The 25,824-nt window shown below is 39.5% G+C and overlaps 1 protein-coding gene and 1 pseudogene across 1 annotated transcript in view; one reads left to right on the top strand and one right to left on the bottom strand.

Moving 5' to 3' along the window:
- The window catches only part of LOC138150679 (glypican-3-like), a 309,958-nt gene that overhangs the window by 40,436 nt on the left and 243,698 nt on the right, over positions 1-25,824 (top strand). The window lies entirely within an intron of this gene.
- Positions 9,231-10,369, bottom strand: LOC138150555 (dolichyl-diphosphooligosaccharide--protein glycosyltransferase 48 kDa subunit pseudogene; annotated as a pseudogene).

The following is a 25,824-nucleotide window of genomic DNA, read 5'->3' as shown; positions in this document are numbered from 1 at the left end:
ATTGCTCATTACGATTCTTTTTCATGTTACTGTCCTTTACATTATGGCAGTCATTGTACATGTTTATCTCTTGGCTCCGCTTTTTTTTTTCCACTCTGCATCATTTCATGGAAGTCTTTCCATATTCCTCTGAAAGCCTCGCATTGGTCATTTCTTTTTATATGGGCAGTTCATTACATCCACATACCAACAATTTGTTCAGCCTTTTCACTAATCAGTGGGTACTCATTTTATTTCTAACCTTGTTTGTTTTTGCGACTGCAGCATCATTTATTATCTTCCCCTCTCATGTATAGCCCTCACTCCAGTGGAGTGGTTTTATAGAAATAAGGTTCACAAAAGGGAAAAAGATTTTTAGAACATATATATATATATATGTGTGTATATATATATATATATATATATAGTTATTAATCATAGCAGTCCCTTCTCCCCCTAGGACCAGCTACCTAAGTGCCAGGTGCCCCCCATTCTCGGCATTTGCTTATTTATCTCTTTTGTGCTCAGCCATCAGCCCTTTTACTAGAATTTTACTTATAGAAGCTTGTTAATTTCATTCTTAATGCCTCCCCTATTAAGCACGCTGAGCAATTGGCTTTTAGTTCTCCTGACCTACGCATTCTCTCCCGTTGCCTAGAGATCGGAACTCTGAATCTTCTCTTTCCTTTCTTCTCTCCTTGCAGTAGAGAGCCACAATTGTGTAGTCTGAATAGGAGGCAGACACACAGGGGTCATGGATTTACCACAAAATTTTAAAGCCCCACTTCCAAATTTTTAATTAAATATAATCCTTCATTAAACCAGGTAAACTAGACCATGAAATCCAAGAATCTATTTCGGGGTGAATTTGGTGCCACTGGTTATTTTACATTCATTAGAATCAAATTATCACACAGAATTGGAAGGAAAGGCTTGTGATCTGTATTGATGGAAGAATCACCCATAGCAAAGAAATAACAGATCCAACACAGTATGGGAAACAAAATGGGGAGGAAAGGGTTTTTTGGGGGGGGGGAGTAGGGTGAAAGGGATGCAGTTTGTCACCATCTGAGGTTTTTAATTATCAGTAAATTTTCTAAAGCAGAGGTGTCAAACACGAGTGCAGCCCTAACCTGATTAAAATGTAATTGAAGAATGTTTAACAAAAGAAATAAAAATATAACAGAACCTAGATAATAGTAATTTATAGTTTTCTAAGTGTGTTCCCACAGAGATCCTGATGGAAGATTTAGTGGTCCAGTTTCTCTTTGAGTTTGACACCTCTGATCCAAAGTTGCCTTAGGTGATGAATTCCATTCAGATTTAGGGAGCCTTAGGAAATAGATGTCCTGATAATATAACAATAACTTACTTCCCTAACCTGAGAACACCAATCTGCAGACTCTGGGGTGTGATGTAAAAATCCCTGGGCAAAAAAAATTGAAGATCTGAGTTCAACAGATGATGAAAAACTCTTTCCCTCAGCAGGACAAAGGTAGGGAGCTGAGGGTGGGGCACTGCTGTACATAGTCAGAAAAACTTCTCTTTCTAATTGGCTTTTCTTAACCATTTTCCTTTGTTACAAGGGAAGGCTTGATGGGGTGGTTTATTGGGAAATTACTATGATATAAATCAGTGGTGTCAAAATCAACTAGAAACTGATCACTATGGGAAAAATATCGACTTAGAAAACCACATATTAACATTAGCTATGCTGCATTGTGTTTTATTTCTTTTGTTACATATTTCTAAATTATGTTCTAAACTCGTTCAGTGGTAGTAGGGAGTTTGACAGAAGGCATGGGCTGGCTGCAGTTAAATAATGTTTAAGTCAAAAGAAAAGTCACTGGACTGGTAGTGAGAAGACCTGATTTCTTATTCCCTTTTCTACCACTTTTAGCCACAGAACATTGGAAGTATAGCCTTTTCTGGCCTTTTACTTCTTTTTTAAAAGATAGAAATGATAATAACTGCCCTGTTTACTTCATAGAATTATGGGAATCAAATAAGATTGTAAGTAGTGTGGTTCAGTGGAAATACTATTAACTTGGGCATCAGAGGACCTATGTTCAGATGCTAGTGTTATTGCTGCCTTACAACTTCTAGGCAAGTCATTTAACCTTACTTGAGCCTTTTTTTCTCATTTGTAAAATTATAGGGTTTGACTAGATAACCTTTAAGTTCCATTTTTTTCTAGATATTTGATTATGTGAATCTTAAAGCTGTTGAGTGAATTGTAAATTGCTATGTAAATATGGTCTAATTGTTGCTTTATGACACGTATACTTCACAGCGGAGAAGCTAGGTGGCGCTGCAATGGATAGATTCCACAGGCCTGAGTTCTAATCCAGCCTCAGAAATTTAGTAGCTGGGTGACCCTGGGCTAGTCATGTCACCGTTTGCCTCAGTTTCCTCATCTGTAAAATGAACTGGAGAAGAAAATGACAAACCACTCCAGTACTTTGCCAAGAAAACCCTAAATGGGGTCATGAAGAGTCAGGCATGACTGAACACATATACTTCATAATGTATTACTTGAAAGATTTCTGACAGGAGTTTAAAAATCACACTACAGCCTATATCCAAACAGCTTACAAATATATCATACTCCTAATTATCCCTGATATCCTTCCTCCCCCTAAATGGGTTAAAGTCCTAGGTCAAGCCCTGAGCAAGTCACTTTAGCTTTTCTTTCTAAATTTCAGTTTCTTCATCTGTCAAATGAGCAGGTCGAACCAGATAATTCTAATTTCCCTTCTACATGTATGACTTCCATACAAAACAGTATCTTCCAAAAGTACCCTTTTTTGAATGGATTTAATTATAATTGAAATTGTGTAAGATAAAAACCATTATTTCCAATAAAAAAGTAAAGTAACAGATAAAGAATTTTTTGTGGTAAATATATTAGACAAAATCTTGATATTCAGAATGTGTAGGAACCAATTATATATCTTTAAGGGATCAATGCCCAGCAATAGTCATAAGCGTAGCTAGCATTTATATAACACTTTAAATTTTGCAAAGTTCTTTATGTGTATTATTTTGTTGGCTACATGGTGAAAAGGTATGAACTGTTTACAAAAAGGGAATCAAAATTGTTTATAAACACTAGAAAAAATCAACCTCATTAATAACTAAAGAAAAAATATATATATATTTTAAATTTAGTTTTAGTGGTGCTTTGGAGAAACAGGTATATTTACAGAATGCTGCTGTAATTGCAAACCAGTGCAGGCTTTCCAGAGAGCATTTGGACAGCACAAGAGTCATAAAACTATCCAAACCACTTTACTCTGTAATTTATCTATTGGGAATATACTCCAAGAAAATCATTACAGAAAGGGAAAAAGAAAACTTATCTGGACAAAAAAATGTGGAGCTGTATTATTTGCACAAAACTGGAAACAAATGTAATTCCCATTAGTTGGAAAATATATGAACAAACATGTATATACATATATTTCCCTAAATAATGAGGATGGGGAACAGGCATAATTCAGCAATTCAATTTAACAAATATTTATCTATATATATTTTTAGTTTTCAACACTCACTTCCATAAAATTTTGAGTTCCAAATTTTCTTCTCCTCCATCCCATCCCCCAACCCCCAAGGCAGTATACAATCTGATACAGGCTCTACGTATACGTTCATATTAAATATATTTTCACATTAGTCATGATGCAAAGAAGAATTAGAACCAATGGGAGGAACAAAGAGAAAGAAGAAACAAAAAAAGAGAGAGCAAATAGTATGCATAGATCTGCATTCAGACTCCAGAGTTCTTTTTCTAAATGTGGATAGCATTTTCCTTCATTAGCCTTTTGGAGTTGTCTTAGATCCTTACATTGCTAAGAAGAGGTAAGTCTATCAAAGTTAGTCATTGCACAGTGTTGCTGTTACTGTGTACAATGTTCCCCTGGTTCTGCTCACTTCACTCAGCATCAGTTCATATAAGTCTTTCCAGGCATTTCTGAAGTCTGCATGCTCATCATTTCTTGTGAAACAATAATATTCCATTATTACATTCATATACCACAATTTGTTTAGTCATTCCTCAATTGATGGGCATCACCTCAATTTCCAATTCTTGGCAACCACAAAACTATAAATATTTTTGTACATGTGGGTCCTTTACCCATTTTTATAATCTTTTTGGGATACAGACCTAGTAGTGGTATTGCTGGGTCAAAAGCTTTGCACAGTTTTATAGCCCTTTGGGCATAGTTGACAAACATTTATTAAGCACCTATTGTGTTCATAGTTAGACATAGTCCTAGCCCTCATGGAGTTCACAGTCTAGCCAGGGGACATAAACACAGATGCTTCTAATATGCCACATAAATGAATGCATTAGAAGGGTACACGAGGAAGTGTGAGATGAGGTTCTATGTAGAAAAGTTGTTACCAGCAAGTAAAATCAGGGAAAGTTTCATGTAGGAGATGACAGGTTGGATTTCAAAGGATGTTTGGCACAAGAATAAGGGAAAGGAGACCATACCAGAATTTGGTGGCTAGGGGGGTGCTGACCTTTAAGTGAGAAGTTTCAGTTGAGTAGCAGGGGAGGATGCCATGTTGCAAGGTATTGATGAGAGAGTGGGTATTGAAAAATTATAGGCCGAGTGGGGAAAAAATATAGTCAACAAGCTGAGATAAAGTAGAATAATGGAGCTTTCAGGGGATAGGCAAAGAAATATGGAAAGTTTGGTGTGAAATGATATGGGATGATGTAGAATGACAAAAACAGAGGTAGAACAGTCTAGATAGTAATAATTATGTCCTATAATAAATCCCTGATCAGTCTATATGGTGCCTGTAGTCAGTCAGCCAGTCACCTAACTATTACTGTGCTAAGAATACAAATAAAGTTTAAAGACAGTCACTTTTCTCAAGGAGCTTGCAGTCTAATGAGGGAGATGACATGCAAACAAGGATGTACAAGCAAAACATATACAGGGTAAATTGGAGATAATCTCAGAAGGAAGGCACTAAGATTAAGGAAGACTGAGAAAGACTTCTTGCAGATGATGAGATTTTAGCTGGGACTTGAAGGAAGTCAGGGAATGTAGGAGGCAGAGGTGAGGAGTGAAAGAGTTCCAGGAATGGGAAAGAGTGTCTTGTAGGTAGAGTATGAAGGAATTGCAGAGCATGTGGTGGAGAGGAAGGTGTAAGAAGACCAGAAATGTTGTAAGGGGCTGGGTTTTAAAGGACAATGAGAAGATTTTGTGTTCGATTCTGGCAGTGATAGGGAGCCACTGGAGTTTATTGTGTGCCAAGGATGATGTGGTCCGACTTGTGCTTTAGGAAAATCAGTTTGATAACTATATCGAGGATAAATTGGAGTTGGAAAAGACACAAGGCAGGGAGACCAACCAGCAGGCTATTGTAGGAGTCAAGGTTTGAGGGCCTGCACCAGGCTGATGGTAATATCAGAGTAGAGAAGGGGGTCATATAGGAGATACAATAATGAGAAAATCTTTCACACAATGAGAGAAGAGATGTAAGAGATGTTAACAAAGGGCGGGGGGAGGTGAATGATTCCTAGTTTGGAAGACTGGGTAACTGGGAAGATGGATGGTGATAGGAAAGAAAGGAAAAGGAGTGGGTTTGGGGAGAAAGATAATGAGTTCACTTTTGGATATGTTGAATTTTAGGTTCAATAGGATATCCACTTTGAGATTTCTAATAGGCAGTTAGAGATGTGAGATTGGAGGTGAAGAGAAAAGTTAGAGTTGAATAAGTAAGTATATCTGGGAATTATCAGCATAGAAATAATAATTTAATCCATAGGAGTTAAAAAGCTCTCCAAGTGAAATAGTATAGAGCAGGGGTGGGGAACCTGCAACCTCGAAGTCACATGTGGCCTTCAAAGTCCTTGGGTGTGGCCCTTTGAGTCCAAGTCCTATGGAACAAATTCTCTGTTAAGGGGTTTTGTTTTGTGCAGTTTGGATTCAGTTAAAGAGACACTTTTGAGGGCCAGTGGGCCACATGTGGCCTTGAAACTGCAGGTTCCCTACCCCTGGTATAGAGAAAGAAGAGAAGGTAGCCCAGGACAGAGTTTTTGGGGACACCCACAGTTGGTAGATAAGACCTGGAGAAAGATCCAGCAAAGAAAATGGAGGAGTGTTCAGACAAGGAAGGAAAAGGATAGGAGAGAGTAGAGTCTCAAAAACCCAGAGAGAAGTGAGTATCAAGGAAAAGAGGGTGATTGACAGTGTTAAAGACTGAATATGAGTAAAGAAGTATGAGGATTGTGAAAAGGCCATTACATTTAACAATTAAGGAAACATCAATAACTTTGGTGATAGTAATTTTGGTTGACTGATGACAGAAACCAGATTGCAAAGAGTTAGAAGAATGAGAGGAAAGGAAGCTGAGACCCCTATTGTAGACTGCCTTCTCAAGAAGGTCACAGAAGGGAAGAGAGATATCAGACAATAGCCAACAAGAACAGATGGACCAAGCAAGGGTTTTCTGAAGGAAAGAGAGACATGGACATGTTTGTAGGCAGTGGTAAGGCATTAAAGATTAGTAAACATTAGTAAAGATTAGTGATGGGGATAGCAAGAGGAAACAATCTACTGGAGAATATTGGATAGAAAGGGATCACTTGTGCCTGTAAGAAGGGATTGCCTTGGCAAGGAAAAGGACCACCTCTTCGTGTAAACTAGTGATGAAGGAGATAGTTGCAGAAAACCCATGAGTGATATGAGAAGAGACAACTAATTAGAGACTACAACTAATGGTCTCAATTTTTTTCAGTGAAATATGAAGCAAGGTCCTCCACTGAAGCAAATTGCAACTGCTTAACACATTTCCATCCTGTTCAGTTCTTGTCTACGTCATTCTCTTTTCCCCATTCCAAAACACAACTTTAAACTCCATCTCCTGGGTAGCCTGGTTCATCCACTTGAGGTTTCATGTTACCTTGACTGTAACCAGGCTTCCATGCCACTCCTTGATCATCTTCTTACAGTATGATCTCCATTCTGGCCATCATCCCTGTTTATCCTCCCCAGCCCCTCTCCCAAACATGGACTTCACTCTTGGGTCACCCTGTTCAAATATATGAAGCTTTCTGCTTTATCTTACCCAGAAATAAGCAAGATTCTTCCTGCCAAGTGTGTTATAAGGTACTTTCTGGCCATCTTTACATCATGCCTTTATGTGCCTACTTGGCCTCTTCCAGCTCCCTTTCATGTATTGTCTTCCCCCGTTAGAATATAATAAGTTCCTAATAGGTAGGGACTAGCTTGCTTGCTTTGATTTGTAACCCCAGTGCTTAGCCCCCTTGGTACATAGGAGGTACTCAAATAAATGATTTCTCTTTAGCTCCATCTTTCAGTAAGTGCTCTATTGAGGATCTGTCCAATGTGCTGGAGGCCTTTAACATTTTGTGATTACTAGGACCACACGTGGGCTAAGAATAAGATGAGACTAGTGAGGGAAAGTAAAGGCAACACAGAGGGGTTTGTTGAGTTTCTTTTAACATTTGTTTTAAAGTTCTATTTGTGTAGCTCCCTGTCCAAAATCACTTCCTTAACCTGTCCTTGAAATTTTAGGTTGGGGTTCCCAGGGGGGTGATTTAAATACTGCTCTCCTCAGAGTTCTAGAGGTTAACCCTGAGGACTGAGTTTCTGGTATTCTCTCATTATCTGCCACCAGTGTGGTTCACATTAATATCATTCAATCAGACTTCAATTAGCTTTTAGAAAAGGGTATTTTCTAAGGTGATATAGTAAGAACAATTGGTATGACACATCCCCCCCCCAAAAGTCTAGTAGGAACATGAGTTCTACCCATAGAGAACACATATGTCCAAAACTCAGCTCCTGGCTACTAGAATTCCTTTCTTGAATGCATAGCCAGAATTCCTGTTTGGTCCAAGGAGTCATGATCCTTGAAGCTGCTTCCTCCTTTGACTGGGTATCTTACTGCACCTATCTGTGTTGGTCCTCAGGGTCTCTTTATGCTCTGGGTCTCTTTGTGGTCCAGTCTCTCTAAGAACATAAGTCATTTTGGCTGGGAACAATCAAGGGGACAAGATAGCACCTAGCTATCCTTGAAAAGTTCATGCCACTAGTCTCTGACGAGCTAATCCCAGGGTACAGAAACACTGAGCAGATTTGGTTGCTGAAGCATCATTAGTGATCTTTGAAAGATCATGTAAAATGGGAGAGATACCAGAGGACTGAAGAAGGACAGATGTCCTGATTTTCATTAAAGGGAAGGGAATGAAGTCTACAAACTGTAGGCTAGTGACTTTGGCATGAATTCTTGGCAGAATTATAGACCATGTTATTAACAAGATAGTAAGTAAACATCTAAAAAAAGAAATTATCCCAAAGAGCCAAAATGGCGTCATTAACAAGTTAATTTTATTTTTCTTTTTGACAGGGTCACTAAACTAGTAAGAGGCAGCATGAATATACACATGCATAATATATACTTACATACAAATGTATTTGCATGCTCATATCTATGTGTGCATATATACATCATATATACGTATATATAATATGCATATTTTGTACATGGCTTTGTTCCGTCATTCAGTTGTGTCCAACTCTTTGTGACCCTATTTAGGGTTTTGGGGCAGATACTAGGGTGGTTTGCCATTTCCTTCTCCTTATCATTTTACAGATTCAGAAACTGAGGCAAACAGGGTGAAGTGACTTGCCTAGGGTCACACAGTTAGGAAGTATCTGAGACCATATTTGAACTCCGGAAGAGGAGTCTTCTTCCCAACTTCAGGCCCTCCACTCTGTCCACTTAAGTGTCAACTAGCAGCCCTCTGTAAGTGGCACTTTTAAAAAACAGACTCATGTTTTGCTATAAAATACAAAACATAATTTATTTGGGGGTGGTGGTAAATTTTATAGATTTTTATTAAGGACTTTGCAACTTGATTTGTCTTACTAAGATGCTAAATCCTGTGGGCAGAAGAAATTCAAATAAATATTCATTCAAAAAAAAGAAGGAAAAAAGAAATGAGATATAAGATAACCAAAGAGAATGACATGATGGTTGACTTGGAGAGTTCTGGGGAATAATAAGAATAAAACTCCTAATTGTTTTTGTCCAGAGGCTTTAAAAAATAGAAACAATAAAGTTTCTTAAACATTTCCAACCACAAAGAGTCCTAGGACTTTCTGCCTTTTCAGTAAGATTCTTCTTTCTCCTTCATTTAAAAAGAAGACAGTATTGAAGTTGAAGGACCCTGGTGTTACAGAGGAAACCATTGCAGACTAGGGGAAGGCTGAGGATGGAGCCTTCCCAAGATGTATGGTGGAGGTCATGTGCACAGACACTGGTGTAGAGAAATACAAGAAAGTGTAGCCCACCCAATTGGAATCCACTTTGAACTGAAATGCACCGGGGACATCTGACAGCTTGAACTGAACACTATATTTTCCACCCTTTTTCTTCAGGAATGTCCTGACAAAATGTTCAGTTCAAACCAACTTCATCAAAGTTGTTTTCTCCATCAAAGGGCACCCAGCATCAACATCAGGAGACCTCCCCCATCTGATACTGAGACACAACCCCAACACAAAGCACACCATCTTCCTTGAACATTCAGTAAGACAGTGCAACAGCTAACTTGTAGTTGCTATTTTGGGATCTGGCTGTGACTTTCTGCAGTTACAGAAAACATTGTTGAAGAAATTCAAGGAGGAAGCAGGGTGCTTTTTCACTGTATGGGGGTGCTGTTTAATGGGTTTGTTTGTCTTGGAAAAAGGAACATGATGTGAAAGATCTTGTCAGAATATCCAGTATCATTGGGTTAAACAGCATTGCCAACCATCCCAGCACCTAAGAACAGCATGAGATTTAGGGATGCTCTTCCTTTGATGATGGGGCTTCAAGCAAGTTTTTAACATCTGCTACAAAGTACATTCTCTCCAAGATCCAAGATGTAATAGTTGTGATGGACAATGGCAGCTGTTTTCTTTCCACCAAACTCAATCCCACACCCCTTGCTCAATTCCTGCTGCAATTCCCCAGTTTCTGAGCTGGTGGCTACTAGGATGCTGCCACCTCCATCAATAAAGATGGTAATGGTCTCCACATTGATATTACCCCCAAAATCTTCCATAAAAGGAGAGAAGATAAGATCAGCATACAGAAACTCCCCACACTAAATAAGGGCTAGGCTGGAGTCATCAAATGTCCTGAAGGTAAGGTCAAATCCAGGGTCTCCTAAGCTCCACTAAAAATAGTAAATTTATTTCTTATAAACTGACAGGTTGATGTTGTCTAGCAGCAGGAGGTACAGTAGGTAGTGGGACTCGTGTGCACTGGGGCCCAGCAATGACAGTAGGAGGTGATAAAGACAAATGTGGGACTGGCCTCCATCTTGCACCACTAATAGGAGTCCAATCATAACCCTACTTAATCTGTTAATAAATTGAGACAATAGCTTTAGCAAAGTTTCAGACTACAAAATAAACTCATAAAAGCTAATAGCATTTTTGTATGATAACCAGGAAGCAATAGCAAAAAGGAGGGGTCAAAATAACTGCAGAAGACTTAAAATATTTGGCAGTCAATCTACTTGAGCACATTCAGTTACTTATATGGATTAATTTACAAAATGATCCTTAAGAAAAAAAAAAGGGGCAGCCAGGTGGCTCAGTGAGTAAGAGCATCGGCCCCAGAGTCGGGATGACCTGGGATCGAATCCGGGCTTTGATACTTAGCACCACACCCAGAAATAACTGGCCGTGTAAACTTGAACCCCAATTGCTTCAAAAAAAAAAAGAAAAGAAAAAAAACAAAGAACAACCTAAATAGCTGGAGAAATATTCAGTGCTCATTGTTGGACTGTGCCAATATAATAACTGCTTTGTCTCTTGCTGGTTTCAGTTCAGTCTTGTGGAAATTAGAATTCTATCAACATAATAATAATAGCAATAGCAAATATTTACATGGAACTTTAAATATTTACCAAGTGCTCTACAAATATTATCTCATTTGATCCTCTCAACATCCCTGTGAGGTAGATGCTGTTCTAATCCCCATTTTACAGATGAGGAAACTGAGGCAAACAGAAGTTATATGACTTGCCCAGTGTCTCACAAGTAGTGAGTGTCGGAGACAGGATTTGAATTCACGTTTTCCTGGCTCCAATTCCGATGCTCTCTCTACTATCCTACTTAACCTGTCTCTGCCTTATTCCATGTTCCCCAATTAATAACAGCGAATACATCACCTGAGTAGTAAAGATCACACCATAAAGAATTTGACAAGAAGGAAATCATAAACCTTTCATAGCTATGGGGAGTGTATGAATTCTTAACCAAGAAAAAATGGATAGAAGCAATTGCAAAAGGTGCAGTAGAGTATTTGCTTATATGAAATAGAAAAGTGTTTGTATAAACAAAATTAGTGCCAAGGACTTTAATGATGAGATCTTTTTTTTTCCCGTGTCCTCATTGCTATTTGATATGATACTATGAATACTATATAGAGCATTAAGAAAAGAAAAAGAAATTAAGGGAATACACATAGGCAAAGAGGAAACAAAATGATCACTTCTTGCATATGATATGGTCTATTTAGAAAACTCTAGACATTCAACTAAAATTAATTGAAAAAATAACTTCAGCAGAGTAGCAGAGTATAAAATCAACAGAGAAATCACGAATCTTTCTATATAGTGATAACAAACCCCAGAACGATGAAATAGAAAGAAATTCCATTTCAAACAATGACAGAAGGCGTAAAGTATCTTGGGACCCACCTACTAAGACACATGCTAGAATTATGTGAGCACAAATACATAAAGAAAAGACAAAAACAAAAAGACAAAGTTCAATAATTGGAGAGGTGGTATTGATTACTCATAGTTGAGTTGTCCCAATATAACAAAAAATTATTATAATGCCTAAATTATTTTTTTACTCAGTTACATGCCAATAACACTGCCCATGGTTTACTTTATAGACCTAGAAAAAAGAGCAAAATTCATCTGGTGAAACAAAATATCAAGAGGAGGGACAGATGAGAAAAGTGTGCTCCAGAAGCAAATGAAACTAGTAGCCTAGTTTTCTATAAACCCAAAGATCCTAACTCCTGGGGTAAAGACTCACTATTTGGTGGAGAGGATATTTCTGGTAAAACTTGACAGCATTTGGGTAGAAATTACTTTTAGACCAATAGATTACATTGTATGCAATAATAAGGTCCAAGTGGTTTCAAAACATAGATAGATATAAAAGGTCTAGAGGAGAATGGAAGGAGACCCATTTCACAACAATAGGTAGGGTGAGACTTCATGGTCAAACAAGGAGTTGAGAGGATCATAGGAGATAAAATGGAGAATTTTGATTACATAGAATTGAAAACAGTTTTGCAAAAAAGTCAGTATAGCTAATATCAGAAGGGAAACAGTTAACTAGGAAAGAAATACTTGTGTCAAGTTTCTCTGATATCTAAGATATATAGGAAACTGATTTAAATATATAAAAAGTATATTTATTATTCTCCATTAGAGAATACTATTGGTCAAAATGCATAAACAGAAAGGTTTTAGAGAAGGAAATCCAAGTTATCAACAACCACTTGAAAAAGTCCTTGAAATCACTAGTAATAAGAGGCAAATTAAAACAACCATGAGGTTCCATCTAACACCCACCAGATTTGAGAAGATGACAAAAAAATACAAAGTGATTATTGTTAGAGAGTAGGTGGGAGTATAGGCTCACTAATATACAGTTGGCAGAGTTGGGAATTGGTGTAGCTATTCTGGAAAACAATTTGGAATTATACTCAAACAGTTGTTAAACTATGCATACCCTTTGACCCAGTAATGACTTTACTAGGCATGTACCCCAAAGGGATAAAAGAAGGAAAGAACCCATAGTACAAAAATATAAATGGATCATTAAACATCTGTTGAGTGCCTGCTGTGTACCAGGCACTATACTAAGTGCTGAAATATCTGTAGTAACACTTTTTGTTGCAACAAAGAACTGGCAACTAAGGGAGTACCTATCACTTGTAGAATGGCTGGACAAATTATGGCATATGGTAATGGAATGTTATTGTACCACAAGAAATGCCAAAATGACAGATTTAGAGAAGCCTGCAAAGATTTGTATAAAGTGACAGAGTAAAGTAAGTAAAACTAGGGAAAAAACTATGCAATGACTACAACATCGTATAAAGAAAAGTAACTGATCATAGTGACTTCCCTCCCACCTCTTGTCAGAGAGATGATGAACTAGAGGTGCAGAAAGAGGCATATGTCTTTGGATATGTCCAGTGTATGGATCTGTTTGTGTGACTCCGATAACTTGTTACAAAGAAGGATTTTAAAAAATTTAATGGGAGAGGGAAGGAAGGAAGAAGCATTTTTTAAAATGAGCAGAAGGAGATTTAGAGGGAACACAGACAAGTGAGACAGCTTTTAGAAGTAATGTGTTGAATTTAGTACATACTTAAAAACAAAAACAAGCTGTATGTAATGAGAATCAGGGTTTCATTTACAGTGCTTTTTCTGTTCTTCTTTGCATATGGAAATGTTTATTTTTGTTGGTGCTTGGCAAGTTCAGAATAACAAAAATTTATAACAACAACAACAATGGTCTCAGAGAATAGATAATGAAACTTGCCTCACTCCTCTCAGCAGAGAAACAGACTCCTAGGGCAGAATGTTGCATATGTTGTGAGACAACAGGCACTGTCTGGGTTTTTTTCCTTTGATACAAGGGAGGGTTCAGTCTGGAAGGTGTCAGGCAGAAGTGGGGTCTTTTTAGAATTGGCTATGACATAAAAATAAAAATTATCAATGTCTTCTTTTTAAAATAAAAATATACTTTTTAAAGAGTTTCTTAAAAAGAATGGACAGGTTTATCAACTTGTCAAGAAAGAACTCATATCAAAGTCTCTATAAAATAATAATAACCACCAGTGCCAGTCCTCCATCATGTGGAAGCAGACACATTCCCCCCTTAACCTTTTAGAAATATCAAGAAGTCATTTTAAAATGATGCTGGTCTAAAGCCTTTGAGCTAATATGAAAGAAAAATGCTTATCAATCTTTCTTTAACTATCGCTTCTGAAACAACTTCCTGCTCTCCCATCTCTGCCAGCCCAGAAAAGATGCCTCCCTCTAAGTCAGGGCTGGGGAATCTGTGGCCTTGAGGTCACATGTAGCCCTCTAGGTCCTCAAATGCATTTCTTTTACTAAATCCCAACTTCATTGGTCTGTGAAGTTTGGATTCAGTCAAAGGGCAACGTCTGAGGACCTAGAGGGCCACATGTGACCTTGAGGCCCCAGATTCTCCACCCCTCCTTTAAGTGAATATAGAGGCAGCTAGACCAGAGCTAGGATCCCTTGATCAAGCCACTGAAGAGTAACTACCTGCTTTCCCATGCCTCAAAAAGAACAAATTAGGGTAATGATTCACATGAGAGAAGGAAAAAAAATCAGATTCCTTGGGTAAATGGAAGTTGGGGTGGTACTGACCAACTGAAAAGTAGAATTCTTAAAGGGAGTAGCCAAAGAGGGCTTGGATGGCCTCAGGGAAATGATTCTACAAAGATGGGCTGAAAGTTAAGTGATCATTTCTCTGTTCAATGAAGCAAATTGTTAACTGCGCTGTTACCTCAACTCTGAGCCCTCACTCAGTCTTGATGGTGAAATATCCCTTGTTGAAGAATTCTATAAAGTGAAACTTAACAATGACATGGGGGAGAGATATCTGAGGCTATGACATTTCTCTGTCTAAATGGAAAGTCACTTTAATTAGAACAATAATAAATCAATTTTTTAAAGTTTCTGTCATGGGCAGCTAGGTGGCGCAGTGAATAGAACACCGGCCCTAGAATCAGGAGGGACCTGAGTTAAAATTTGGAGGCCTCAGACATTTAACACAAAAACTAGCTGTGTGACCTTGGGCAAGTCACTTAACCTCAATTGCCCTCCAAAAAGCAAATAATAATAATAATAATAATGAAGTTTCTGTCAGGCTTGTGCCTACCACACAGAGTATAGATTTTGATGCCTAGATGTTGTTGCCACGCAGTCCCACCACTTTTATATTACTTTATTCACTGTAGTTAGGATTAGAGGCTAATGCTATTATTGTATAGTTGAGGTAGTGCAGAGGACAGAACATTGTCCTTGGAATCATCTGTGAGTTCAAATCCAGTCTCAGCCGTTTACTAGCTGTGTGACCCTGGGCAAGTCACTTCAGCCCATTTGCCTCAGTTTCTTATCTGTAAAATGAGCTGGAGAAGGAAATGGCAAATTGTTCTAGGATCTTTGCCAGGAAAACCCCAAATGGGGTCATGGAGAGTTGGACATGATTGAACAGCAACCACAACACCATTCATTGTAGTGACCATTAGAGTCTAATTGCTATTCTTCTGCTGAGTCCTGGTTCAATGAAGAAAAGTGTACCCAGTTTGTCACCTTCAGAAGACCATTCAAATCCTGATTCTGACACTTGGTTATTTAACCTAAAAATACAATGCAGGCTTTTATTATTTGCCTACAATGCGCCTGGCATGGGGGGGGATACAAATCAGAAAAATATATAGTCCCTTCCCTCAAGGAGTTTATAATCGAATGGGGGAAGACTATGCACAAAAGAAAGATGAAAATGGGGGGGGGGGTGAGCAGAGGGTTCCTGCCTTCCCCTCTCCCAGGCTCAGTTCTCCTCCCAAGTAAAATGAAGCATTTGGACTGGATGATGGATAAGGCCTTTTCCAGCTCTAGCACTCTGTGTCTGCTGTCATAAAATGGACCCCTCAAAGATGGGAATTTAATGCAGACTCTGGTTCCCCTAGACCCTTGTGGTTTGAATTAATGAGGTTTCTCTGAGTTCTGCTCAAAGGAATTGCTTCTTGTCTAATTAGTATTTCAGCTGTTTGCAAAGAATGATTTTTTTTTCTCAGATTGAGAGTCATGTTTTATCAAATTGTCTGAAAGTATGAACTCCACAAGGTTTGAGCAATTCCTCCAGCTAGCAAAATGCTTTAAGATGAAAATCACTCTCCTTACATCTACTGCTTCCAGAGATGGGGTGCAGCAGTGGGGAGAAAGACAGCATTTTTAGAAGGCTGTGTAGACATTTTTCTTTGGTCCTCTACTTCACGACAGTGGTTAAAAAAATGTGCTGGGCCTGGAGTCATGAGAGATCAGTTCTAACTTCTGAAGCTTAATCGCTGTGTGATCATGGGGAACTTTCAGCCTTAGTTTCCTCAAAATGGGGATAAAAATGTCCTCTACCTCCCAGAGTCATTGTGAAGGTCAAATGAGCTAAATATATACAGAGGTCTTTGTAAAACCTTAAAATCTACAGAAATATTAATTATTATTGTTTTTGACAAGCATCTTGGTATGGTGGATAGAGAGCTGGCCTGAGAGTCAGGAAGCACAAGTCTGGCCTCTAAGCACCAATGACCACATCCCAGCTTGGCTACCCTGCACACTCCACTCAACTTGCCAGTGGCTGGGGCATCTTTTTTAAGATTTGAAGTTACAGAGGAGGTCCAGATCTGTATTGCGAGAGGCAGTTTGGCCACTGGGAAAAAGTTCCTTTGAAGGTTGTTGAGTCGTTTCAGTCTTGCCCAACTCTCTGTGACCCCATTTGGAGTTTTCTTGGCAAAGATACTAGAGTAGTTTGCCATTTACTTCTCCAGCTCATTTTACAGATGAGAAAACTGAGGCAAACAGAGTGAAGTGACTTGACCAGGGTCACAGAGCTAGTAAGTGTCTGAGACTGGATTTGAACTTAGGTGGTTGAGTATTCCTGATTCCAAGCACAGTGCTCTATCTACCATGCCACTTAGCTGCCTGGGAGTTTCTTAGATCCTATTAAAATATATGTATGTGTATGTAATCTATACATACATACATATATGTATGCTTATGTGTATGTATATAATACTATCATTCATTGAAATTGCCATTGTCCTTGAAAGCCTACCTCTCCAGACTACCTTTATTGTTTTAAATTTATTTTATTTTTCAATTAACAAGTATTTATTTTCTCTTCCACCAACCTCCCCATCACTGAAAAAAAAACACAAAAACCTTTATAACAAATATGCATAGTTTATATTTGTCATAAAGCTTTTGTTTTTCCTTCTTCAATGGGTTGGGGGAGGAGGGAGGGAGAGAACATAAATGATTGTTAATTGAAAAAGTAAAATTTAATTTAAATAAACAAATATGTATATTCAAGCAAAACAGATTCCTACATTGACTGTGTCCAAGTTTCGGACACCCTGTATATGTCTCATCTCTCCTTAGAAGGGGATGGGTAACACATTTCATCATTGGTCCCCTGGAATTGTGGTTGGTCATTGCATTGATTAGAGTTCTTCAGTAAGACAACTTTTGTTGTCAACATGGGCTTGATAGAGTGGAAAGAGACCTGAACTTGGGGCCAAGAAACCTAAGTTTGACTCTTGGCTCTGCAGTTTACCAACTGCGTGACGCTAGACCAGGAACTTCCTCTTCTGAGCCTCAGATGGGGATAATAATCTTTGTGCTGCCCACCTACCAGGATTGCTGTGAGAAAAGTACTCTGAGGTCCGTAAAGGGTTCAGGACTTGGCAGCCCATGTTATCTTCTCCCCTTTCTCTACCAAAGGGATCATGGCACAGTCCTGAGGCTAGTTGTTGGCTTTATAATTGGCCACTGGAGCTAGCTTGAGAAATTGCTCATATCAGCAGCCCTCTTCTGATCTTGTGAAATGTTAGAATTCCATAGGACATGCCTTGGAAAATGTTGACATATAGGCTATCTTGGCTGAAAAAGAATGAGATCTCTTCCGAGATGTGGTGAGAGGAATAGGAATCTTAGCAAGCCCAGGTAACCATTAACCTGCACTCGTATTCTTGACCTGAAATGCTAAAGGGACCAGGGAACTGTATCAAGTGAGTTTGGGTGATTTTTTAATTACTCAAGAATATGAATTTAATCATATTAAGTGACTTCACCTGAGGATAGCTGTGCCCTCTATTTGTACCATTTGGAAGTATTCGTTTTCCATCACATGTCTTCTCTGTAGTTGACTTCTTTCTTGAGCTCTCTGTTCTCCCTCTTTCTTTCTCCTCCCTTTTCTCCTTCTTCCCTCCTCTTCTCCTCTCCTTTTGTTCCTCCCTCTCCCTCTCTGATTCACAATTTACAGGAATACCCACCCTTCATTCTTGGGAATAGTCTGTGACATTAAAATTTCGAGTTGCTATGAAGCTCCTGACCAAGACAAATGATTAAAAGTAATAACCCTGGTATAGGAGATAAGGGTATGAAAGGGGGGATGATGGAAGGGAGGGCAGGTTGGGGGGGGAGGAAAGTTGGAAGCACCCACTTTTGAAAAGCGACAGGATCAAAGTAGAGAATAGAACAAGTGGGAGGTGGGATAGGATGGAGGGAAATATAGTCAGACTTTCACAATATATCCACTATGGAAATGTTTTGCATAGCTATACATGTACAACCTATATTGAATTGCTTATCTTCCCAGTAAGGGCAGGTGATTAGGGAGGAAGGGAAAGAATCTGGAATTCAAAGTTTTAAAGTCAAATGTTTAAATATATTATTATTATTATTATTATTATTATTATTATTTTACATGCAACTAAGATTGCAATGTAATAAGATATATAGGAAATAAGATATACAGGCACTGGGGCATAGAGATCCACCTTGCCCTACTGGAAAGTCAGACGGGGTATGGGGGAAGATATAGGAGAAAGCAGATTGGGAGAGGGGGTATTCAGTGGGATTGCTGTTTTGGGGTGGTGGTAAGGGAAAAATGGGGAGAAAATTTGTAACTCAAATTCTTGTGGAAATGAATGATGTAAACTAAAAATAAACATAAAATTTAACTAAAAGTAATAACCCTGACTGAAATCAGGGCAATCCAGTAGGAAGATGTTGAGTTGCCTTAGAGCAGGGGTAGGGCCTTGAGGTCACATGTGGCCCTCTAGGTTATTGGGTGCAGTCCTTTGACTGAGTCCGAGTTTTACAGAACAAATCCTTTTATTAAGGGGATTTGTTCTGTGAAGTTTGGTTTCAGTCAAAGGCTGTACTTGAGGAAAGACCTAGAGGGCCACATGTGGCCTCGAAGCCTCAGGTTCCCCACCCCCTGACTTACAGGATAGTGTTTTCTATCTTTGGAGGACTCCAAGAAGATACTGTATGCATGTAAGGAATGCTTCAGCACATAGAAAACTGGCCTTGGAGTCTGGATGAGCCAGGCTTAAGTCTTGTTTCAAATTTACTAGTAGTGTGACCCTCAGCAAGTCAGACTGTCTGCCTCAGTTTTGTCATCTGTAAAATGGGAGTAATAATAGCACCTACCTCACAGGTCATTGAGGCTTAAGAATTAAATGGATATAAAGATCACTGGAAACCTTAAATCACTATATAAAGTCAGCTGTTATTAATGGGGGTCCTTGTGGGGTTAAATGACTGCTGAGGTTCATTTCAACTCTGAGATTCTGTGAAAAGCAAAATGCTGGCACTGAAAGAAAGATCAAATAATGCTTGGGTCTACTGGGTTGTTGTTTGCTTTTTCCCTCCCACTGAGCACATCCATATTTCCCATTTCTTGGTTTTGAGGTTAAACAGTTCATTGTCTCTTGGATTAAGTTTCTATTTCATTTCCATTCAGTTTTTGTCTCTGGTGAATCCAATACATTGAAGTCTGGATGAATATAATTCTTTTATGGATCTGTACTTAGGGACTCCCAAAAGGCTGCCACTCATATACCCCTTCAAATCACATACACTTTCTCTTTGAATATCCATCTTCTGTTGAGACAAACATTGGCTTCCAGAGCTCCTCTGAGCAATCATCACATTAGCAAGTTTGGCCAATGTGGACCATATTTCATGTCTCTTTCCATACAACTCAAGATTCCTTCTAGATGCCCGAAGCTCGAATTTCTTGTGGTGTAAGAGATGATTTCCTGTGGAGTAGCTCAGAGGGAAAACCAAGGAAGCCTGTGGCAGAGCCAAAGCTAGGGGTTTTGTACCCTCAAAGGGGGTGGAAATGGATACCTCCCCATGGAGGGGAGTCAGAGAGCTAGGACACCATTGTGAGGCTGCTGCTAAGCGGGCTACGATGACAGGGTAATGGGGAAGATACTTGAGCCATCTTGCCATTGGGCTCCTTTCTTTCTTATTCCAATGTTCTCATGAACCTCTCATATCATCGATGCAGGTTATAGCCAGTATATGACTGTCCATCCCGTGTGACTTTTGTCCACATTTTTGGATCATTAACTTAGAGCCAAAAGAAACTCCAGATAAAATCTAATTCAACCCTTCACTTCACTATAGGGAAACTGAGGACCAAAGAGGTGAAGCACTTGTCCAAGATCATACATATCACATGTCAAGAGTTAGGAGGAGTCTCAGAGGCCCTTTGGTCAATTAATTCCCTCATTTTGACAAGCATTTTTCTCTTCCTCTCACCCCCATGAGAGAGAAAAATGTTTTAACAAATATGCATTGTTAAGCAAAACAGATTCCCACATTGACCAGCTCCAAAAATGTGTATGTTCTTCTTGAGCCCATTATGTCTTGGTTAGTATGTGGGTAGCATGCTCCATCGTTAGTCCTCTAGAATCATGATTGGTCATTGCATTCACCAGAGTTCTTCAGGATTTCAAAGGCTTTACATTGTTAAAGTCTATACCATTTTTCTGGCCCTGCTCACTTCACTGTGCATCATCATTTCTTAACATTGCTGTCCATTCTGACATGCTGCTTCTTCATAGCTAGGTAGTGCAAGTACAATAATATTTCATTACCTTCATATACCATGACTTGTTAGGTCACCCCCCCCCAGTTTCCAGTTGTTGTTTTTTTTGACAGCACAAAAAATATTTGTGTACTCATGGGTCCTTTTCCACTTTGAGCTTTTTGGGATCTCTAGGCCTAGCCATGATATTGCTATATAACTCTATGCTTGATTCCCAATAGCTATCCAGAAAAGAGCTGCAGAGACACACAGTTCTACTAATGGAACATCAATGTGCCTGTTTTCCCAAAGCCCCTCCCCACACACACATTGGTCATTTTCCTTTTTTGTCATTTTTGCCTTGATGGGTGTGAGGTGAAACCTCAGAGTTGCTTCAATTTGCATTTCTCCAACTATTTAGTGATTTGGAACATGTCTTTTAATATGTCTATTGACGGTTTGAATTCTTCCCCTTGAGAACTGTCTGTTGATATTTTTTGATCTTTTATCAATTGTAGAATGACTCATTCTTTTAAATTTCAACCAGTTATTTATATATTTGAATATATATATATATTCAACCAATTATTTATATATCTTAGAAATGAGACCCTTACCTTGGGCAAATCACTTAACCCCACTTGCCCTACGTTCCCCCTCCAAATAAGCAAAAAAAAAAATGAGACCCTTATCACAAAAACTTCTTACAGAGATTTTTTTTCCCACTCAACTGTTTCCCTTCTAATCTTAGCTATATTGGTTTTGTCTGTGCAAAAACATTTGTTCCATCAGTGGGATAGATGAGGTGAGGTGTACAACATACAGAAGCAGACAAGCAAACAAATAATCTAGTGTTGAGGCAACACAGAGACCCCAGCTACTGGACTAATGATTCACTATCTGACCAAAATTGTGAGAAACTAGGTTCATACTAATACCTTACCATTTACTAAGATAATCCCCAAATGAATAATTGGTCTAGCCATAAAAGATCACATCATCAACAAATCAGAGAAACAAAGAAGAGATTACTTTCACATTTAGAGTTCATGATCAAGGGATAGAAGATCACAGAGAATAGGACTAAAAATTTTGATTATACAGTTTATAATTGTACAATTTCCTCATTTTACGGAGGAGGAAACTGAGGCCAAGGAAGATGAAGTGACTTGTCCAGGGTAACACAAGTAGTCAGTGTCTCAGACAGGATTTGCACCTAGCTCTCCCTGACTCCATAGCCAGTATGCTATCCATTCTGGCATGCTGCTCCTTCATAGGTAGGTAGTATAAGTATGCTCATAACCCATCTCACAGATGATAAAACTAAAGCCCAAAGAAAGGCAACATCTTGTCTAATGTCACAGCTGTTAATTTCCGGCAAAGGGATTTGAACCCAAGTTTTTCCGACTTGAGATCCAGGACTCAATTCCACAAGCATTAATGAATATATCAGAGCTTAACAGAATATCACAGCTGTCAAAAGACTCATGGGTCATATGGCCACACCTAGATTCTTGAATGGTGGAAAAAGTTGTTTGATAATATCAGTTCCTTGAAACTTCTTGATCCAAAATTTCCCCTTCCATGCTTTTTGTCATGAGCTTTGACCCTACAAGCAAGTAGCCCCTGGGTGGGACCCACCTATAACCAGAAGTGGGATGTCTAGCAGTAATATGCCACATGTCTGTTTTTTAGAACATATATTTTTTGGTCTTTTTGGAGGGAGGAAGGCAGGACAATTGGGGTTAAGTGACTTGCTAAAGGTCACACAGCTAATATTAAGTGTCTGAGGCTGAATTTGAACTTGGGTCCCCTTGATTTCAGGGCCGGTGCTCTATTCATTGCATCACCTAGCTACTCCCACATGTCTGTTTCTTAAAATTCATTTCAACAAATGTGGCTACTATGTGCAAGGCAGTGAGAACTTTTTGTTGTTGTTGTTCTGTTCTTTGGTCTAGACCTGTAATTTTTCTTGGCATAGTGCCATATCAAACTCAAACGGAAATCAATTCTTATGGGCAGCATATTAACTTAGAAAATCACAAATCAACATTATCTATGTTGTACTATATTTTTACTTATTTTGTTAAACATTTTCCAATTATATTTTAATCTAGTTTGGTCAGCACTAAGGAATTTTGGTAGTATAGGGAATTTATAATAAGGAAAAAACCCTCCCCCCCTGAATATCAGCACCTAAGCTGTGACTTAGTAGTTTGGAGTCGTCTACAACACTGAGAGATTAGGTAACTTCTCCAGGATCACATCATCAATAAGTGTTGGAGGCAAGAATTGTACCCGGGTCTTTTTGACTCCAAGATTGTAGTAGAAAAGCTGGCCTCAAGTTTTTATGAGACACAAGCTGATACCTGGTAAGGACCAAGGCTGAGCAGCATCCATAGTGCTGATGGAATCTTCCCTGGCTTGGAAGAATAGCAAAGGCTGTCTAGTGGAACTCAGAACCCCAAGTCAGGAGCTAAGCAGAGAGCTGGATAAGCTGGGAAAGGACAGAGCCAAGAGGCAGCTTAAGGAGTGAAACAAACTAAAGACCAGGAATTTACATTAAGCTCCATGGTAGGGACTGGTGAGAAGCCACGTCTGAGCTGGTAACAGCATATAGTCACCGACTGCAAATTCAAGGGGGTTTCCCATTAGTGGTGAGGTCCTCTTGGTATTCCTCTTGATGAATGACATCTTGTTGATTGTATTAAGCCCTGGAACTCTGCAGAATCTCCTGAGATTCACAAGCACTGAAGAGTTCTGCCTATCCACAGAGGGGATCCTGTGGTTGAAGTGATACCTACACTTCATCTAGACTGTCGGACAAGCAGTTGGAGGGGCAACCCACTGTATGTTTAAGAAGGAGAGATACTGTAGATGATGGACCGGATCCACATTTGATAAGAGGAAGAGAATGGACTTGATTGCTTTTGGGAAACCATCATGTTCTGAGTGCTGCTAAGCTGCTCCCTTACAAACAACCTTTTGGTATCGCTAATGTTCTTCAGGGAGACCATGTGATTGTAAACTGTGGACACCATGATCTCCAAAGGATAGAAATGATCAGTGTGCGCTAGAGTTTAAATCCCAACTCTGATATTTGTAACGTCTATGGCCTTGGGCAAAGGTCCTGCCAAAATCTGGATGACCCCGAGCCTCAGTTCCATCATTTGGAAGATAAGGGGTTGGACTAGAGGTCCCCTAAGAGGTTGTGTTTAGAAACTCTGGAGGGTTCAGAGGCTCGCAAGCTCCATTTGAGTCAAGGGTGAGACATGACAGGGGAAAAAAGCCAGTGGAATCTCAGGCTATGGTAAGAGGACCTTCATGTCCAGGGTGAGAGAGAAGGTCTCAAGTATTATATGTACTTCTGGCGGAATATTTTAAAAAGGAAAATGATAAACTGAAGTGTATGAGTCAGAAGAACCCTAACCCTCCCCCTCCCCCTCCCCTCTCCTATACTTCCACTCTCCCTCCCCCTTCCCTTCCTTTCCCTACTGTTATCCCTACACTCCCCTTCCCTCTCCTGCCCTTCTCCTCCCCCTTTCCTCCAAGTTTGAGATTCTGTGATTCAGAGCAACCCTTTGCCTTTCCATGCTAGATGAATTTGTTTGGTAAAGATGACCTTGGTCCCTTCTGTTTTCCCTCAAGATTTTTCTCCATGGCTTTCTATAACCTTAGAAAAGAACTCCATTTAAATTATGTCTGTCTATATATGTATATACACATATTTATCAGGTAGATGACACAGTGAAGAGAGTGCTAGCCTTGGCGTCAGGAAGACTCCTCTTTGTGAGTTCAGATCTGGCCCCAGACACTTAATAGCTGTGTGACTCTGGGCAAGTCACTTCACTGTGTTTGCCTCAGTTTCTTCATCTGTAAAATGTGCTAGAGAAGGAAATGGTAATTCACTGCTGTATCTTTGTCAAGTGACTTTTGTTATTCATCCAACTGTTTAACTATGGCCATTTCTTGCTACTTGACTCTGGCCAGATCACAATCTTCCTGAATCTGTTTCCTCATCTTAAAATGAAAATGAGAGAGGGATTGGACAACAGTAGTTCCCTGCCCTCCTAGCCCAGAGTGAATGGAAATAGTAAATAGAACTGTTTCTCTCTTGGCCAGAAACCCTGAGGGGCTTCCCTTCCTAGTTTGACTTGTTTTCTTTTTGATTAAAGGGGCCATCTTTTGACTCCTTTAAGGGGCCTCTTCACTGAAGGAGCCTGGCCTCACTCAAAGTGAGAGCTAAAAAGGCCTTAGCCTAAAAGAGCCAGGGTCTCCCATTGCATCCTGGGCCATCTCTACTCATCCTGATGAATATCTGACCACTGGACCCAGATGGCCCTGGAGGAGAAAGTGAGGCTGGAGACCTTGCCCAGCCCTCCCTCCCTCCAATTCAAGTCAGCTACAAGAAATGTCATCATTTCCCGATGTCACAGTCTTCTTCCAAAACAAAGGACCAACACAGCAACAACAAGTATTTAAGGCACCATTAAAGCATTTTGCAAAGAAACCCGGTGGATGAACTGTGAACCCCCAGGAGGTTTACAGATCACTAAATAGAAACCCGGGATTTGGAGGAGGTCTGGGGCTCTGTGCTGCTAAACCTGTTCCTCAGTGATGGGGATAGAGACATTGATGGCTTCAGATTGGAAGATGGTATAGAAGGTGTAGCTAAGAAGTTGAAATGAAAAAAAAGATCCAAATTCAAAAGGACATTTAAAAGTTAGAATACTGAGCTGAATCAAATAAGAGGAGATGTTTAAAAAAAAAACCAAACCATTTTCATTCCACAACTCAATTTTGCAAGTAGTAGATGGAGGGGAGGATGTGTGGTTAAATAAGGGTTTGTGTTTACAAACTAGGGGTTTGAGAGGATTGTAGGGTCCATTTGATTCAAGGTAGAGACTTGGCAGCCAAAAAACCCAATGGAATCTCAGGTTAGGGAAAGAGGATCTTCATCCCCAGGGTGAGAGAGGTCTCAAGTATTAGACTTACTTCTGGTGGATTTTAAAAAAGACAAAGATAAACTGAAGTGTAGGCAGAAGAACCCTAACCCCCCCCCCCCCTTCCTTCTCTCTCCTTCCCTCTCCCCCTTCCCCCCCCCCCCCCCCACCCCCCCCCCCCCCTC

Source organism: Petaurus breviceps, unplaced genomic scaffold (assembly GCF_028583685.1).
Source record: "Petaurus breviceps papuanus isolate PSGF00001 unplaced genomic scaffold, PetGlider_PUasm1.0 90881, whole genome shotgun sequence".
Taxonomy (NCBI): Eukaryota; Metazoa; Chordata; class Mammalia; order Diprotodontia; family Petauridae; genus Petaurus; species Petaurus breviceps.
This window is presented reverse-complemented; position numbering and strand designations above follow the sequence as displayed.